Genomic DNA, 18,248 nt, shown 5'->3' with positions numbered 1-18,248 from the left:
CACCTCAAATTTTACTGGATGCTGTGGTCAGACACAACGTGATTAAGACCCCAGTTTGAAATCATGTCCTCCCTTGGAGTTTTCTCTCCAAAATCATAAAATCAACTGGGTTGGAAAAGACCTCTGAGATCATCAAGTCCAACCCTTGATCCAACATTGCCATGGTTACCAGACCATGGCACTGAGTGCCACATCTTAAAAACCTCCAGGGATGGTGAATCCACCACCTCCCTGGGCAGCCCATTCCAATGTCTGGTTACTCTCTCTGTAAAAAATTTCTTCCTAACATCCAACCTAAACCTCCCCTGGCAGAGCTTAAGACCATGCCCTCTCGTCCTACTGCTGGTTGCCTGGGAGAAGAGACCGACGCCCGCATGGCTACATGGTGAATGAAACACTCGCTTTGGCTCTGGCTTATGCACTCACACAGAGCTAAAGTCTAAGTTTGCTAACTTGCCCAGGGCCAAGAACAACAGCAGCCTTAGAACAGTCTGTGGGAATGGCTGCAGTTTGAGGGACCCCCTGCTCCTACATGGAGATCCAGTAGGATGCAACCAGTTCACATCAAACCCTTCTCTGAAGGGCTGCTTGTCCAGGAGATGCAGAAGTGCTTTTCTGTGTACCAGTATCTCCTTAGGTTTTCAAAATGAAAAAATGAAAAGTGCAAAGGAAAAGACTTGAAAGATGAGACACAACCATGTGCTGCCCTTGCAGTGCAATTTTCATTTCCTTTCAAAGAATTAATCTTCAAAACATCGCTGTGATCCTTTGAAAGCATACTTCCCCTGTCACTTTGCAAACCATCAAGAAAATAAACTGGATACAAACTCACTTTGAATGTTCAAGTATTTAAGCAAATTCCCTGGAACTGTGTTCTCTGTGTTTTCTTCTGTGATTATTCTACTGTAAAAACATTTATTGATCACAAGGTGAACAGGAACACATTTCCCATAACACATGCTACATTCTGAAGTTATAAGCACAAATTTTCATGGAAGAACTACACGGTAACTTTCTATTCCATAATAAAATCTTACAGAAAGAAAAACTCAAGTTGATTATAGCTAATTAAATAGGGAAAGACACTAAAACTTACTACAACTTAATTTTTGCAGATCAACAGATGGTAAAATCCAGTTAATCTCACCAGGTTCCTTATATATTAAATATAACATCAGCTGATGCCCAGCATTTCAAATTACTCTGTAACTTCACAACACTGAGGTGGAGAGACTCATGCTTGGCAGCCCAGTAGCTGGGGATTTTTTGAGCAGGAAAGATTTGTTCAAAATGAATGCCATGAGAAGTGAGCTAAATGACAACAGGATATCCTGCCCAAAAGACAAAAAGCCACGTTACTCCACCCAGAGCTGCTACAGTACCCACACATGGAGAAAGAAGTGACCTGACAATGGGAGAAAGCAACTCAAACCAGGCTAAAAATCCCCACCTGGGAACCAGGGTCCAAAATACAAGAACCAGGCTGTAATGAGAACTGTACTGGCTGTGGCCAAGTAAAATCTCACCTGGGTACACCTATGTGACACTCTGGGCACAGGACTTCAGGAAAAAGTCATGCTACTCAACCTCTGAGGAATGCTTCGCTGACCTGCTGTAGTGTAAAGTTTGTGCCCGAGTCTGCAGTGCCAGGGCAGTGTGTTTTCTGCCACAACCTCTCCCTCTTTACAGTCTCTGACTAGCCTCACTTTTCATGCAGAATCACTCCCAGAGAATTAGGTTTTAGTCCTTGGATAGAGACCTCTGAGTGGTGAAATGCCCCTTTCGATATTCAGATTTATCTGTTCTATAACTGATATGCACAGAGTAAATAAATTTAATTTACATAAAAGAACATTATGATTTCTCCTCTAATGAAGGATTAACTGTCAGTGCCATGAAAGGCATCTGGCAGCAGTAATCCATGAGCCTTCCTTCTTAGGGGCCTCAACTACTTACAGAAATAACTTCTGTTCCAGCTGACAGTACACTGACAGATCAACAAATGGATTAACACAGTCCCAAAGGCTCACAGACTTAGCCCTGTGCCCCAGTGACCAGGTTGGTCCTTTTCTCCAGTTACTGCAGTAGTTCCACTGTGTATGCCTTCATTGCCATGTAAATTTTCCAATAATCAGGCACAGGAGAGAGGAGAAAAACCTGTTTTCCATAGTCACAGAGCTCTTTGCTACTGATTTACTCAGGAATCTCGGAGAAGTCGTGCCATTTTCCTGACCTTCAGATACTCTATTAGTAAAATAGGGACAAATGCTTGTGCCTTAACTCTGCTTATTATTCTGACATGAAACACTGTTTAAATGTTGATAAAATAATTATAAATGAGACAACATCCCATGGAAGAGAAAACGAAAATGGCAGCAGGATCTAAGGGGACAGTGTAAGTTAATTCAAAACGATAGTGGAAATATAATGATACAATTAAAGTGGTAAACAAATCTAGAGGTAATGAATCAATTTATTAAACTAAATGTCACTATGCATTCTCTACCATGTAGACATAATTCTCAGAAGAATGCCTCAAATAACTCTGAAGAATTCAAACATACCAAGATTGCAATTCAAAAAACTAATAGCAAAGTCTACCATTTAGGACTGCTAATAAGATTTCTGCAGTTTAATAGCTTTTCTCCCTAAAATAGATTTTGCTTATCCATGTAACTAAGCTTACAGATCTCTGCTCTTGACCTTCTAGGGCAATTTCCATGACTGCACTAAAATACACACCACGCTCCTGGGTCTGGGACACAGATTTGTTGCCACAGAGGCTGGGTCACTGATAGGTTAATTCTTTCAGTAACTGCTTCTCAGTAAGACTCAGGTATCATGTCCAACAGCTCTGCTCCAGTATGCAGTGATAAAATGAAGGTGTTTGTTTACACATGAATGGGTGGATAGGAATGGAATCCTTTTTCTGGGGTGAAATCCTAACACACCCTCCTAGACATAAAAACGAGTCTTCCAAAGCAAAGATTCCCATTAATAAGAAAAGGTCTCCTTCCGTATGGTGCTCTTGCAGCCTAAGTCCTCATTAAAAAATTAAACTCTTAGTTAAAATGGGGAATCACATTTAGAAAATATTTTTAGCTATAACATAAAACAATTATTTATTTGAATCCGAACAATCTGATGGAGAAGACACATTCTAAAGGGTGGGGTGTTTTTTCCCTTTGATGATGCAGCTACAAGGCATCCTGACACACAGCTCAGAAGAATGGTGAGCTTGGGGCTCTCCCTTGGAACTACCAAGTCCCTACTCCGGCACAGTTTGGCAGTCTCAGCCTTCATGTAGCTATAGCACAGGGCTCTGTCCTTGCCTGCAATCCTCTGCTGCAAGCAAAGGGCTGACTCAGTTTTACAGCATGAAGGGTCCTAAGACTCTGCCAAGGAATGCCAGATGATGAGAAAATAAAGGACAGGTGCTCAACTCGTTTTAATTCAGTATTTACGTACGGGTGATAAGAACTGCAGATAAATTATTCATGAAATACTAACTTGCTACAGTTGATTTTGCAAATAGTTTTAAAAAAGATACACAAATTAATGCTTACTTTAATAAGAAGCTAAGACAACAGCTAGGGCTCATCAAACAATGTTAATCTTGTGGCAGATAAACATAATCAAACCCTCATTTTATCTCCTATTTAACTCCTTATTTTCTCCCTATTTTTTCTGTTTCCTTCAGTGTCCCAAGCCATATAGCCCTGATCCTTCATTCCTGTTTTTCTTTTATTCATTGTCCTGCCTTGTTTTACTTCCCAAGAGTAGGTCCACACACCACATACACCTACAGTGATGAGCTGTGAAATCCACTGGTGGACTTCCTGAAATCTGTCTGGGAAATGAATAGCTAGTCTGAATACTGTTTTCTCATAAATGCCTCTATTTGTGTATCTACTCAAGATTGCCAGAAGTGGGACTCGTCCATGCCAGACCAAAAATGACCATAAGTCATTACATTCTTTACATGAGTCATTACATTCAGCCACTGCTGCTTCCTTGGAATATCCTTGGACAACGTTTGCTCAAGCAAGAAGAAAGTATTTCCCACCCTTGTGAAGGTGGAACATGCAAAAATGAAGAGGAAGGAAAAGCTACATCCACATGACACAGATGAGTAACAAACTAAGGTTTCAGGAATTGTCTGAGAGAGATGCAGGAACATACCTTCAGGCAAGAGGGAAAGTGGTGCCAGCAGGGACAGTCCCAGACAGCAAAGAGCAGCTCTCACCTCTGCCAGAGGCAGAGAAGGTTCACCCCGAGCGACCTGCCCACCTGGCATCCTAGACGCTGGCGTGCAGGCAGTTTGTACGTGAAGGACAGACTAAACAAAACCCAATACAGTTAAGAATGCTACTGATTTCAGATGATTTGCAATCTTGTGTGTTTTATCCCTAGGTAAGCACAATTGTGTGCTTAGAAACTCCATACAAGGTCTAGCCACCTTTTCTTTTTTCCAAATGTGATTAATTCTTCTGATCTCACAGGTCTGAAGAATAAACTGCAAAGCTATTACCTATGCAGGGAGGCCACAAAAGGCTCTGTTTTGTGCTAAGACAGGACCTCAGGAGTGACCTCTGGGGATGGGATAATGGGGGTACAAGTTTCAGCTCCACGGAGGAGTTACTGGACAAGGACACACACTCTGGAAAAGCCAAAGGAGAGGAGGGTGACAGCAGTACTTCAATGCTTTCTGTCTAGGCTCCAGACACCTCTGGGATTCTCAATCCAGCAAACCTGTCCTTCAGGATGACTCTGGATCAACTCTCCAGATACATATATGACCTCATGTGAACAGTCAACTAACAATAAACTGGCTTTGCCCCATTACTTTAACTCAGGTACCCCATAAACCCAACCATTTGCAATAATCTCTTCATTTAACTTTGCTACTGTATTACTTTTCCCAGGCTAAAAGAAGCACGCTGAAATCTGACCACCAACTGCAGCACATGACTTTCAGTAATCCTCCCATCACATGACGAAAGCACCACGTCTCAGATCCACACAGCCCATTCATGCTGCATCAGGAGAGGCACCACACTGCAACTGCAGAAGACTCTCTCCTCCTGGCAATCCTGTTCTACAACGGCACAGAAGACCACCCTTACAGCTCCCTAAAACAGACTAGCACAGGAAAAGATCTCATCATCACTTACACCCTCACTGTAAAAGGTACAACTATATCACCTACACACCAGCACTCTGCCACTGCACATCCCAAAGTGCTACGGGGTCAAGCTGCCTTCATCCAACTCTGCTTAATAAGCAAATCATAGCCTCTTGCACCAGTTTCAGGTTATGAGTGGTCTTCAGATTTAGCACCATGCAGAGCTCATTACAGTGACCCCCTTCCTGAAATAACCAGGTGTTGGATGAATTTTGTAAATAGGGCAATTGAAAATAGTTATATTCTAATGAGGTGTAGATAGAAAGTAAACACATCTTGTTCCAGCTGCTCTTTTCTCTACATTTTGGACAAACAGACTCTTAATTCCGGAGTCCCACTGCTTTGTTACCCCACCACCCCTCCTAACCCATCTTGACTGGGCCCCAAGTACCAAAAATGCTTATCCAAAGGCCAGGCTTGTATGTATATTGCATGAAGTATTCCACCTCACTGTCTGCTGGCGTGGGACAGCTGCAACACTGCCATGTCTGACCAACACGTACGTCTATTTTCTTTTCCTAAGCTTGAAAATGAGGCTTTAAGCCTGTGGAAGCAGCTGCACCCTGCCTCAGTAAAATGTATGAACAAGACTTTGTTTTTGTTTTCTCTGGGACACTACCAAACAAAACTGAACCTCCCAGACAGAACACCTACTCTCAGAGATGGCAACAGAACCACTTGAGGCTATTAGTATTTGAGCATACAACTGTGGAAAATCCACAGCCAGGCACCAAGCCTGTTGTGTCAAGAGGCTGATGACTGTGACTTCCCTCAGAGACTGCTGTAGGAAGGTGCTGGCCTCACACCTTCAGGAGATGGTAATTCTCAGCTGACTTTCCTGCAGGTGGTCTCTCTAAAGGCACTGGAAAGGAAGTTACTGTACAGGACTTTTGCAGAGCACTTCACTGCAGAGCCATCCTAGAACAGGCTGTGCTCACCCACCTCAGTTAATGTATTCTTTTGGTAATTAGTACCAGTATGTGCCAAGAGAGCCCTTTTACTGCTGACCACACCACTACAGAGGCCAGAGATATGTGTCACCTGTGCTAGTTCACCAATGGGACAGATTCCCTGTTGTCACTTGTCAGGGTCCCTAATTGAACTTTCTCTGTCCAAAAGATGGGCTGCTCCGACCACTTCCCATCACCATCACAACATGGCTTACCACAACCTCACACGGTCACCACCAGAAGCTTTGTATACCCTGCAAACCAGCTCACCTCAGCCCTTGCTCTTGTCCAATCTAGCTGTGTACTTCTCAGAGACACCATGGCTATTTTACAAGTAATAACAGGGAAATGCTGCTCAAAATGCACTACTATTTATGTTGCCTGCAGCTCAGGTCATAAGCAACCTTCCAGCCAGCTCACAGCTTTTTGCTCCCATATCCATAGAATTCACCTATAGTGTCTTACAAGGCCCGTGTTTTTTCCAGCTGGCCTCTCCCGTCCCTGCAAGGGACAAAGGAGGCTTATCATCAAAAGAAGACAGACATGGATATCAGCAGCCTACCAAATCTGCTCGAAGCCATGCAAACAACAGCTCTGACCTTGGAAGCAGTCAAAACAAAATTACATCTTATCTCACTCCCAGCATAGGTATCTGATTAGCTGGAAGGACACTTAACACAGAGAGAAAGAAGTACCTTCACTGCACACAGGAAAATCTTGCCTGCATACAAAAACCCAATCCAATAGTAAAGTCACAAGAGTAAATTTGTAACAGTTAATTGATGAAAGAAGTTGGCTCATTCCTCAAAATCAGCTGTCTGGATGCCATCCCATCACTAGGGTCACTTGCCATTCCAGCCTTAGAATTCAGTATCCTTACATATAAATTAATTTTAAAGGTATTGTTAGCCTTGAAAACAGTTATTCCTTGGATAAGAATTAGGAAAGATGGAATGGATGAAGGTATTTCTCAAGGGTTAAAGAAGGTTTCTGATGTGTGCATGGAGGTGTGGGAATCACAGTGGAAGCTAAAGGGGGTGGACACTGATTCAAGTGCTGGACTAGTAATATGAAATTCCATTAGAGAAGAGTTAGGCTGAGAGACTACACTTGGGATAAACTGCTAATCCTATTCAACAGACAGGGTTAGAAAAGAAATTGGCAGGTTTGTGTCATTTGCATCACAAACTATATTGGTAGAACATTCTCTGCATCAAGAGGGTGAGGTGAAGCAGCAGTTCAGCTGAGTGAAATGAGGAACTTCATTTTGGGGTTAAGATGTAGGTCTGGGAAGTGAAATGTAGCTGTCATCTAAAACCATCTTTGCTGGGTATTTTGTTTGTGTGTGCATCTTGAGTTTTTTTAAAGGAATGAAACACTGTCCACAGAAGTCATCCCAATGCCTGCAGTAGCAGGTATAAGCTAAAAGTTCTGTAGTAAAACGGAACAAGTTGAAAGACACTGTGGGATTTGCAGCAGCCAACCATTTAAATAAGCAAATCCACTTTGAGGACAAACCACAATGAAATCATTCCCAGGCTGCATTCGGGGAAGGGAGGAAGAACACTCAAGTTCTGAAACAAAACCTTGCATTTTCCCACCTGGGCAAGTGTAGAGAGGCTTTATTTAAAAAACAAGCAAACAAATTAGCCAACCTGTTTCCTATACTCCAGCCCACTTCCTCTGTCTTTAGTTCCTGAGATGTTAATTTAAGGGTAAAGGAGCTGCTGATCCTGACCATGGACTCCATAAACCAAATAACATTCCGAAAGCCATTTCTGGCAGAGATACCAGAGAAATTGCCAAGTCTCACAGACAGGTTTTGAGAACAAGTAATTTACTTGGTCATTTGCAAAGGCCAAGATGTGGTAGCTACACTGCATAAGAAAGTTTTGAAAGACTCATCAAAACACAGAAAATTAGATTAATAAAATTTCAGATGACAATGTATCTGGAAACAGTAATTAATAAATAGCAAGTATATCACCATCCTGTACACCAGGTGGTGACATTTGGGTATGTCTACCCCAGACATATGCTGTCCGTTCTGAACTCTGCATGTACACACTGCTGTGTGTAGGACAGTTTTTCCCAGTGGCACAACCAAAAGTTCAGTGCAATAGAAAAACAGGGCTGCTGCAAAGATCTGCAACATATGCTGATGGTCAGACCTTTATCTACTGTTGCACACAATTTCAGCACTTCTTCTATCATGTGATCTGAAAGTGGTCAAAGATAATCAGAGATACTTAATGAAAAGGTCTTCGAATATTTCAGGGGTTGTGATGACTTACAGTCCAAGGAGCTACTTCAACTCCTGATCAAAGTAAGCTCCATGACTAGTCTGTGAGGTTAAGAGAGAGAGAAACTAACAGAATTTAGCCTTGTCAAGTAAGCATAGACTTTTCACTGGCTTACCACAAGAACAGAAATTTACTGACACACCAGTTTTCAAGGCACATATGATGGTTATTGATATGAAAAAAGCTGCCTTCTGAATGAATTGCATGTAGTCATAGAGCTTTTCTCAGATTAAACCCTCTGCTGAAAATGCTGCAAACACACCGTACACAAACAGTCTGTACTTGGAAGTGAAAAATCAAGTATTTTACTCATAAAAATAGAAACACAACATCTCAAACTACAACAGGAACCCCAAGTAAACCCAAAACATAACTTCTCCATCAGAGAAATGAATGCAATTAGAGAGTCATAAAAATAATTGCAAATCACCCAGAGAACCAACTCAGCAGTTCTCTGTCTCCCTGAGCCTGCTGAACAGTTAACAGTGGGCATTTCAAGCTCAGTTGCTCAGTGGGAACCTCTATTCCATTTCCAGCTCCAGGATCCAGTTTCAACAGGAAAGCTGGCGCTACTGAATCAACAGTGGCTGTGCCCTCTGTGCCTCCAGTCTCCTCCCTGGCTGGTGGGGTGCACCAGCCACACAACAGCAGGGAACAACTTATCAGGAGCAGCATTAACTTCTGTGAGAACAAAAGCCTCAGGTATGTGCCACAAGAAGATAAGCATCTGTCTCCTTATGCACCGGGAATAAACGGCATTTAGACCCCAGTGCTTCCTGAAGGACAGACTTGAGGACTCCAGCAGGCTGTACCTGCCGAGCAGCAGTGGACTGAGCCTTGCTCCTTTGCCCTTAACCAGACCTAGGTCCTTGCACTCGCCTTGAAAACACAACTGTGAGTGAAACACAGCAGTGAGAGGGCTCAGGAGGCACATGAGGTTTTCAAAATCACGGAACACGAGTGAGATGTGGCAGCACCATCCACAGATTCAAATGGAAAGGGAGGGCAGGTCCCAAGTAATGCTGGCATGTGAAGTCTGTGAACAGGAAGCTGGGCACAAGGAACCTGTATGAGAACCACTGAGCTGTGTGAAGTGCCACATGCTGGGGTTATTTCAAGGGGGGGGGGGGGAAGGAAAGAGACAGAGATACACACAGCCACAACCCCAAGAATCAGAAACTGCAGCAATGCTGCACTGCAATGGGGGGAACTGGGGCTGGAAATCCCAAAGCATTATACAGAAACGATACCAGCCACCAGTGGGGCACAGACCTCACCACTACAAGATGGTGAGTGGCTGCAGTGACCCTGTGACCCATTCCCCTCACAGCTCTGCCCACAAAGGCTGCCCAGGTTACTCCTCTTCGATTAAAGACTTGCTGAGAGTTTGTCCCAGCTGCTCAAAAAGGTGCTGGGGATTAATCTGCTCCTGAACAAACAAATTCCTGCTCTGTAACAAGCTCCCGTGCTAGACTGCATTGGCAGACCGAAGTCAGAGGCAAGACAAACAGCTTTCAGGGCATTCATTAACAGCAATAAGCATAAATTCATTATGTGTTTACCAACTCTGGGAAGGTAACAGTATTTTCCCTCACGTAAATCAGTCTATAGCAAATTAAATCCCTAATTTCACTACAGGGATTTGTATTAGCTTCCACCAGCCTTGACTCTAAACTGCTTATTTCACCTCAGACATCACTGTTTCATTTATTACAACATATAAATAGAAACATGTGTTTCTGGATCAGGACTTTTTCTGTATCGCAGAGGATGACCGATTTATCATGGCACTACACAACAAGCAACCAGCCAATTCTAACCCCCAACATAAGGTTCAAGTGTGGAGTATTTCCACTGAGAACAAAAGGGTTAAACTGGTCCAAACTTATTAGCAGCAGGCTTTTGCAAACTGATTTTTAACTAATGATAAAAATGTGTATCTTTCTCCTGTTTCTTTCTCAAACATCTACTGATACCAATGGTAATTAAGAACACACAGCTGAATATACTGGAGCCAAAAACATTACTCCAAAAATCTTTCATTTTCAATTTTATGGAAAACACCGGAGTCTTTTTCATTTGGTCTTCAAAAAACATGAATGGATTTATCTTTTTCATCACCTGTAAAAGTGAATTTTACTACCTAACAATGCCTTCAAACAAATTTTTTAAGGTAAACTATTCAGGTAAAAAAACCAACAGCCCAGTGAACACTGTGACACAGTTAAGGATAGTACATGCTCATATCAACCGTGTGTGGTGGAGTTTCTCCCGCTTCTTAAATATTAATTAAAATATTTTCTAAAACAACCAGTTGAGTATCTATCCTGAAACACATTCTAATATTTCTCAATTTAAACTGAAATTTGTAATCCTTTAAAAAGGATTCCTTTCAGGATACTCAGTTGTTCAGGGTTAAGTGTTTTCATTGCATTTCTCTCTGGACTAATCCTAACTAACCAAACTGCATTCATTAACCGCAGACAATTACTTAATCCACCATTTTCATAACAGGGGTCAGAACCCACACAATGTTGTCACACCTCTTATTCTTTCCTATGAAAGGAGAAAGGATGATGAGGCATCAAGATTGATCCTAATTGTCAGAGGTACCAAATGCCAGTTTGCAATTAAACTTCCTTCACAGTTTGGTATTTGCTTTCAATCTACCCCTCATTATAACATATGGAGCTGTTATGCCCATCGCCTGCTAAATATCCTGCTAAGGGCTATTTAGAGTAGAAAACCTCTCTAATGATAGATGATTACATTTCTATTAGATTTGCTGCACACCATCTCTCTACTGGAAATCTGAAACTGAGTGTTGTTCAGTGCTATAACCTCTACTCTGCTGACAGGCAAGGGTAAACCTAAATGAAAAAGATGATTTAATTATTCATTTATTTAAATTACAAGTAACTTTCTGCTTTCTTTGCCAGTGCCTTAAGGAACACTGCAGTAATGGAGAGGCTTTGCAGAACTTCTGAAGGTCTTACAAAAAATATAATTCAGCATTCCCTGCAGAAATCTAAAGTATTTTCAATAACATTATTACTGAGCATTAATAAAGGAATTCCCAGCTTGTGATACAGGTATGATGGTACTGCTGACAATATTTCATTATAAAAATTCCTAGAGGGCAGCAGGGATCCAGCTATGAAGACAGCATTAACATCCAAAGCTCTGAAGGGAAGAAATCAGAGTTCTGGCTATCATTTATTAAAAAGGAGCTTGCCTCTTACACTCCTTCAGAACTCATTCTTTCAGATACAATTCCAGTTCTTCAGTTCATGTGAAGCACATGTTAAAATACACCAAGATGGCATTTCAAGTACAATTGTCTTCCAGGCTTTACAGTAATAGACATTTTACCTTAGTTTTGATTCACAGAATTGTCACAGTAAGTTCCAGTACAAAGAGTACAATTAAAAAGGTTTTAAACCATGCTGTTAGGGCTCCCTACATATTGATGTGACAGGTATGTTATTACTGCACAGTGACTGCAATATCTATTGAGGATGATATTTCCAACTCAACATACTGTGTCTGTAATTCAGCTTGGTAATATATAACCTGGAGCATACACTGGTATAGTTAAGAAAAATGAGACAGAATTAATGATAAATTTATTTTACTCTGATATATTTGAAAAAAATATATAGTTAGTAAACTGTGAGATCAAAAAGTAGAGATTGTAAGCCTCAGGCTGGAAATGTAATAATGTACATCGTCTCCTAGTCCAAACTTGCAAGTGGTCTTTGCAAACTAAGCTGGAGTGGACAGGCTACAGAGGCATGTGGGGACTCCTCTGGCTCCAAGTCACCCAGTGGTCACGGTGGCAGAGCAGTTTATTTGCAGGTGACCAGTGCAGGACTGGCCATGGGCCCTCGTGCACCAACTCTTCTTCTGGGACACAATGGATGATACCTGCAAAGCTAAAATTAATGGCAGGGAGAGGAAGGAGAAGGGTGTTTTCCTAGTTTTCTGAATTCAAGATATTGCAGACAAACATTAACTGGAAACTGCAATTTCTACCAGGTGCTTTAAAGTATTTGGATAATTATGTGCAGCCATAAAGATTACAGATGGGTCCCCTAAAGACAGTACAGAGCTGTGGGGGAGCAGCAGGCTGTGGCTTAGTGCAGATACCATGCAGAAACCTGTCTCAGGGCTAAGCAAACACTTTGCAGGTAATAACCTGCTCTGGTGGGAGTTCATCTGCTCTGAACAGGTTCACAGAATGCTGCCTGTCCACCCTGCGCCATGGGCACCAGGGGACCTCCATGCATGGCCCACTATGGCACATTTCTGACCCGGTCCTGTTTCACTTGTGGGTTTCAATGACCACAGTTAGGACTGATTACTGAAAAAGGCCTCCAAAACCTACTGACTACAGCACAGAAACCAGGGGAAGAAATATGTGCATGCGCAGGGTGATGTTTGGTCCTGTTCATGACAACGAAGCTTAACAGGAGATGGTGCTCGTGGGTCCTCAGCTCAAAGCTAGACCAGGCACACAAAGGAGCACTATAGTCCATTAGTCAGCTACGGATGACGTTTCTAATTTGACAAAGATTTTAGTCAGAATGTAACCCTGCACTGCATGCAGCCCTTGGACTCCAAATGCAATGAAATACCAGTGGGATTTATGGTCCTGAACTCCTATTTTGTGCAAGAATCCGACAAAATGCTCATTTCCCCTCTTCTCTGTTCATTTAACCTCTCATTATAAATTCACAAAAGGGCCTCAATGAAATTAGACTATTACAATTCCAAGAAATTTTGATTTAAGACAACACGAATGAAAAATGGAAATGTAAAATATTTATACAAACAAATGACATTTTACCATTTTCCATGCTAATGTGGCAAGGGGAGAATGAAAACACAGTTTACACCGAAATTCCTTTTCCCAGAAGGCAGAAATTAGAGATCGATCATACATGACAGCATTAAAAAAAAAAAAAAGCCAGTCAGGAATTTAACCATGCTGGAGCTTGCATTTGCAGCTCAAGCCTCATTTCTCTCAGAGTATGTCTTTTCATATATGTGCAGTGGAAAAACACACAAACCAGTCTCTGTCTTCCCCAGACTCGGGTGGCTCTTTCTTAAACTTGGTCTAGTTGCATCGTTGAAACTTTTTAAGTTCTCGTTACGGTTAAAATCTGCCTAGTCATGGAAAACATGCAGACTTGCACACTCTCCCAGGCTGCAGTAAAAGTAACCTGTGGTATTATTTTAACACAGCTAGATAAGTCAGCTTACAGAAGGCAATTCTGAACGTGACATGCCTACGTACTGCTGATGTCACGGCTGTGGAGATGCTTGGCTAAGGACAGTTGGCCTCAAAAGCTTGATTCCAGTTATGCTCATGGCTTAGCATAAGGCCCGACCATGCTGGCTCTTAAACTGATTGTTATGTACTGCATTTAACCCTTAGAGTACACTTTAAATACCCAGATTACATTAGGAAGCAATTCTTAAAGCACATAGCTGCTATGGCAACAGCTTTTGCGGGAAGCAGATATTCTCATCTCTCCATAAAGCCAGGTCTAATGGCACCTTGTGCTGCAGGTGACACCCCAAAGAAATACATCTAGTGAGAAGCGAAGCAGGCAGGCTGCTGCCTGCCATCAGCAATGCTGTTTTCTGCAGCTTGATGGGCTTTCACTGGAGGCATTTTTCCTAAATCAAGACCCCTAAAACAGGGTTAATAGCCCAGGCTGCCTCATACAGGGTTTATTTCTAAAGGGCTGAACAACAGCAGCTCAACTATATTCTCAGCACCTGCAAAAGGCATTCGTAACCACCACAATGAGTACAGCGGAAAGGCATGGAGAGGTGCTGAACAACTGGCTACTACAGACATGGATTTATTAACAAACAGGGGCCTTCCAGGTTGCTGAGCACCAGTGGCATATTTTGATAAGAGAGCAGAAAGGCAGCCACTTCTTTTCATGATTCCTTGCAGGGGAGCCAACCTCATGCTGGCACAGCCATAGCAACCCAGACAACAACAGAGCATCAAGGCAGACGAAATCACAGAGACAGAAATGCAGTAACTACCCGAGTGAAGCTTTCTCATTAGGGATTGCCCTGGACCAGAACACAGCACCTGAGCCCCTTCCCCTAGAAACATTCTGGTAGAGGTGAGATCTGAATCAGGACTTTGTGCCTTCAGTACGTGCTATTTTTCATGTAACACCCAGTATAGGCTGTGTGCTGGGATCAGCACAGAGGAGAAGAGAATGGGGGACTTAACTCTCAGCTCTCAGAATGAGGACTACTACCTCTGCATAGCTCTGGCCCTCAGCTATGCCTTTTTGTAATGCACATGGGGAGCTCCCCTTTACAAGAGGCCTTTATAACTGGAAGGATAATAAAAGCCAGTTATGAGAAAGTGAAGACTCTAGCTGCTAGCAGATGCCAAATTGCTAATGGCCCCATAAAGAGGAAATCAGAGTCAGGGCTTAAACAACAAATAGCCTCAAAAGATGCCTTCAGGCCTGGCTCTCTTGGAGCCAATGGGAAGGGATGTGCCAGAAGCAGCCACAGCTCTGTCTGAATGGCAGAAGCCTTTGCCTGGCAGCAGCACTGTCCAGCCAGCCTTGCACCCACCCAGGTTCATTCCCTCTAGGGCTGCAAAGATTAAAAGAATACATCACATCTGTGTTGTCCTTGAAACACTGCCACTTTATTTTCATCAAACTGTATCACCTGCTATTTCAGTCAAGATACAAACCTCTGCTTATCTAAAAAAAAACCCCCAAACAACACAAACAAAACAAAAACAAACAAACAAAAAAACAACCAGAAAGAAAACAAAGGGCTCCATCCCAAGCAAAGCTCTCTGCTCTACTGATTACACTTAGCAGCATGACCAAGCCTTTTTCCCCATCCTCTCTCCAGCCAGGTATCAACAGCCTGCCCCAGGCTCTGTGAATTAACCCTCCACAGGAACAATGTGACCTTTGACACACGAGTATTATGTTTTTATTTTTTTAAATGTGTTTGCAGTCCAGCCAGCAAAAATCAAGAGGCACGGGGATGTGAGTGGATGAGGGAGTGAGGCAGGAGGGTAAACAAAGTCATTGAGATTCCTGCAACACCCTGCCTAGAAAAGCAATATAAGGGAGAGGACAGGCTCTCTTGTCCCTCAGGCTGTGTCCCTCACACACACATACACATCTGCATAGCAAGGAGCAGAAGGGTGAAGGAAAACATGGTTCAGACAGCTCCAGAAATCAGGTCGGCTTTTAACTGAAAGTCAGTGTTTCCTTAGCTCACCCCACAGCTTGGAATCCAGTGTGCTCTGTGTCACTGGGCACTCTGAGGGACCTCTGCCTTTGTCACTGTTGTTTATGAAAATCTCTCTCAACAATACCTTTGATCCCCACATAAATCTTTTTTTTGTATATCCATCACAGGCTGTGGCCCAAAGGCAACACACATTTTCATATCATCAGGTTTCTTCTGTAATGTGTGTAACTCAGGAAAAAAAGGAAAAGACGCATATGTGAGAATATTTTTCAGCAGTTTACTGGAGACTGGGAAAGCAGTTATTTTCTTTAGCTGCTGCTGTTATAAATCAAAATGTGTAGATATGAAAATATTAAGATATTTATAGCTATGTGAATAAGTAAGTTTGTGGAGTGCTGGCCAAAGACAGTCAAACAGTCACTTCCTTGATGGAAAACGACTTTTGGCTTCCTTGGTATAACAAAACTGCACATGCCCATTTCAGAGCAATAAAAATACACAGTAATGCAATATGAAAGCATTTACTTTCGTTTGATGCTATATTTTAACAGCAATCTTGGTAATTTTGGAAGGTAAGGTTTTTTTCAAAAGCTTCTCATTATTTGTTGAAAATCTACTCATATTTTTTTACCTGACCCATTTGGTGAATTCAAATGAACTTCATGGATAGCTTCAGTCGCACAGGAATATCAAGCAAGCCTTCCAGCCCTCTCTTACTAGAGCACCCCAGCGTTGGTTAACACAAAATAACTTTTTCTAGTCTTGGAAATTTGGTTTTGAATAAATGAAACACTGCTTGCAGAGACTGTGAGGTCAGGGCAATGCACAAGCCTCTTCATGGCTGCAGGCAGCACCCATGGCCTAAGCACAGCTCCCTAAGGCACCAAGCACCGCCTCCAGCCACCATCTGTTCCGTTCCTCAGTTCCTCTCTGCTCTCCTCCACGTTCACCTGCCTAGAGTAAAATGAGTGTAAACACTTAAACATTCATTATCACACTGATACCTCGTCCATGGGCACAGTGACTGCTGCCAAGTTGTTTTGATACCATGGCAACGCACTACCTGGGATCCAGCTGCCAACCGTGGTATTTTGCTTATTTTATGAGCAAGGTGACATTTTGTAATTCTAGTAACAAACCATTAAGATGGGCAATTAAATACACGATATGGGGAATTAAATATAAGGCACAAAGAGCAGCAGCAATTTCTCTGGTCTGTCACTGTACAGAACCAGACAGATGTGTTTGTGTTGTCTGGTTTAACAGAAGAATCCCAGCAGCAAGAAGGGCATGGGACTCCCTGGGCCAGCAGGTCCAGTCTGGGCTGAAGCCCATGAAATGGAGCCCAGTTTCTTGACCTGTGTCAAGCAGCTGCCTGTCAGTATGAAAGCTGATCTGAATTCTCATGTTTCCAAACGATGATTTAAAATCCTTTTGTTCATAAATGCAAACAAATGTTTCTGCCCTCCCAGCTTTGATCTCAATGTATGTTCAATAGCCAAACTGAAAAGAAATGCATAATCACTGAAGTGGAAGTAACAGCAAAGGACTGTTTAATATCCCAAACTGGAGTCCTCTGGTTGGAAGTCTTATACTGGGATACTTCTGAGTTAGTGCCTCTCCACTATCTATCTGATACCCAGTTGCACTCACCTTTCAACCACACAATTTCCTTGCTACATTGAGGAAATACATTTAGAAAACAAGTAATGTATGTTCCGAGATGTCACCCACACTGTAATCTATTCACTCCTTTGCATGCTGCCAGTCAGCAGTGTCAGCCCTTCACTTGGCTTCTGCCACAGAGCAACATTCCTGTGCAAAGACCTCTCCTTTTTCTGGGGTACTCAGTGGGGCAGCCCTGCCCCAGATGTTTTGATCCCAACCTCTGGCACTTCCTGCCTTGTCCTGAGTCACCCCATCTGTAACACTGTTATCCCTGGTTTCCTTATGCTGGAGGAAGTACAAAGCACATCTGATCCATGTGTTGAGTTAGTCTTAGAAAGTTATATGGAAAAGGCAGAAAAATTACTATCTGTCAACTTAGCAAACAGCAACATCATTCCCTTACTCTAACCTTTCCTTTGGTATCTCTTGCTAGCTGAGCTCCTGGGGCCAGCATGCCCATGCTGTGCCTCTGAGGGGAATTTCTTGGAGGCCACCTTCAGCCACAGGAACCAAAACTGCAGTACCTGGGCCCTCGATTCTGGCCTTCAGATCTGACCCCCAAAGCTAATGCAGGCAATCCAGAGCATGGTCCCTTTCCCCTCTGCTCTCCCCCACCATCCACACTTGCCTGCTCAAGGCACTTTTGGGCAGTAGCAGCCTCTCCTGGTCTCATTTCTCCTCTCCCTCTCTTCCACTCATTCCCCCATAGAAACCTAGTCCTCTTTTTCTCAAGAATGCTTCCATCACTCTCCACCACAAGGAGACTATGTATGTCCTAGTCCACAGATGGTATTTAACATATTGCAAAATATTTATTTCCAACTAATTTACACTTTGTTACTCTCGCAGTCTTCCATCTCTTGTATTTTCCCAACTTTCTTC

At 42.7% G+C, this 18,248-nt stretch overlaps 1 protein-coding gene across 5 annotated transcripts in view; it reads right to left on the bottom strand.

The window, feature by feature from the left end:
- ARHGAP24 (Rho GTPase activating protein 24) overlaps positions 1-18,248 on the bottom strand; it is a 214,590-nt gene that overhangs the window by 51,505 nt on the left and 144,837 nt on the right. The window contains exon 1 of one of the 5 annotated variants that reach the window (XM_027652832.1): positions 12,637-12,660. The exons of the other annotated variants lie outside the window; for them this stretch is intronic. The gene's annotated coding sequence lies outside the window, so the exon portion shown is untranslated. Of the gene's footprint in view, positions 1-12,636; positions 12,661-18,248 lie in introns of those variants that run through there. 5 annotated transcript variants of the gene reach the window in all.

This window comes from Corapipo altera, unplaced genomic scaffold (assembly GCF_003945725.1).
Source record: "Corapipo altera isolate COAL_440 unplaced genomic scaffold, ASM394572v1 69, whole genome shotgun sequence".
Classification (NCBI taxonomy): Eukaryota; Metazoa; Chordata; class Aves; order Passeriformes; family Pipridae; genus Corapipo; species Corapipo altera.
The sequence above is the reverse complement of the archived record's forward strand: the minus strand, read 5'-3'. Positions and strand labels throughout refer to the sequence as shown.